The sequence below is a fragment of the Tupaia chinensis genome, unplaced genomic scaffold (assembly GCF_000334495.1).
Source record: "Tupaia chinensis unplaced genomic scaffold, TupChi_1.0 Scaffold000377_2, whole genome shotgun sequence".
In the NCBI taxonomy this organism is placed as follows: Eukaryota; Metazoa; Chordata; class Mammalia; order Scandentia; family Tupaiidae; genus Tupaia; species Tupaia belangeri.
In genome coordinates, this window is record NW_006159876.1 from 467,943 (window position 1) to 469,758 (window position 1,816).

The following is a 1,816-nucleotide window of genomic DNA, read 5'->3' on the forward strand; positions in this document are numbered from 1 at the left end:
CGGGGCCCCTGAGAACCCGGGCAGCCGTAGTGCCAAGTCCATGCCTCCATGCAGCTTGGGAAGAAAAGCCCCGACAGCAACCAAACAGGCCTTGTTTCTGAGTGGTGGGGGGTTGTCTGCAGAACCACGGGGACGTATGGAGATGAGGGACGAGTGGGATGCTCCCAAGCGATGAGCCAGGCTCGAGCTCCTGTGCGGTGCCCTCAGGTGCCCCTGGCCCAAGCCATGTGTGGGCCTCATCCTGAACCCGACCCTCTGCAGGGCCCCAGCTCCTGCCCCTCCTCCCTGCCTCTGCCACACGCAGTCCCTCCCACCCCACCTCGGGGTGTCTGTCTGGAATGTGACCCAGCCAGCCATGAAGTAGGTCCTCCCCCTGTTGTCGTCTGTGACAATACCACACGGATTTCACAGAGTGGGAGCACGGACGTCTCCTACTGCCACGCCCTGGACCCTCTCCCAGCGTCGGTCACCCCCAGACACTGCCCCGGTGTGCTCGGCCCAGGGGAGGAGGAGTCCCAGCAGCAGGCGGTCCCCCCTCGCATCACGGCGCCAGCCCAGGTCCAGGACACTGCAGGCGGTTGGAGACTGCCGCCCCACGTGGTAGTAAGTAGTCCGGGTCCCTTAGAGTGGGGAGTGTGTTCTCTCCATCCCTCGCTCCCTCGTTTGCGAAACAAGAGGTCACAGGGGGACCTCCATCTTTGGTGGGGGGATGAGGAGGGAGTGAGGTTTGTTGGAGGGGGACCCTCCTGGCTGGGGACAAGATGGCAGAGGCCTCTTCCGTCAGCACTCACGTCCCCCGGCCGGCCGCTCTGATTCCAGCACCACCACAGTAGGGAGTCAGGCAGGAGACAAGGGGCACAGCACCCACGTGGAGTTCCACACCCTGCGGAGGCCCCTTGTCCCGCCCCTCTGCGAGCCCTCCCACGCTCAGCGGGTCTGTTCCAGGGCCCCCATCTCAGGGGGAGCGAGCTGGGCTGGCCCCGCCCGGGGTCACAGCCGTGGGCTGAGGCTCAGAACCTGGGCAGTGGCCTAGGGGAACCCTTCCTCTGCAAAACCCTCACTGGCCACTCAGGGCACAGAGGTGCGGAAGTCTCCCGCTTCCGTTTGCCCAGGCAGATCCCTTGGCTCCTTGGCTGGACTGTCTTCTAACTCATTAAACTTGGCTAGCCATCAGCTCCTCCTGGAAGCCTTCCACTTCCTACTAACGCCCTGTAGCTGCTGTAACAAATTACCACGGTCAGCGGTTTAAAGCAACACTGGCTCATTCTCTACACTTCCAGTGGTCAGAATCCAGAGCGAGTCTCAGGAGGCTCACGCCGAGGAGTCGGGAGGGGATGCGTCCAGAAGGTGGAGAGACCGACCCTCGCCCTCTCCAGGCTGGAGGCTGGCACCCCGGGCCTCGTGCCCCTCCTTACCTCACACCAACACACCCGCCATCCTCTCTGTGATCCTCCCGCCTTCCTCTTACAGAGGCCTGTGGTTACATCGGGGGCCACCTGGATAACCAGGGTCAGGGGCCCCTGTCCTCGAGGCCCTTAACTCAGTCACGCCTTTGGCCACACTAGATCAGGTCCCCTGGGACACGGACACCTTTTCCGACTACCACTGCCCCAGGGTGGCTGAGCGCCTTCCTCTCTGCACGCCCTGCTCCCCCAGGTCCCCAGCTGGGGGGCTGAGCTGTGCCGTGGCCTGGCATGGCTCCTGGTGTGTAAGCCGCGGTGGCCGGACACCTGGACACCTGTGGAATGAAGGCAGGACTGCCTCTGGCCTCTTCGGTCTCCAAAGGCTGACGCCTGGAGCCTGCCCCGGGGACGGG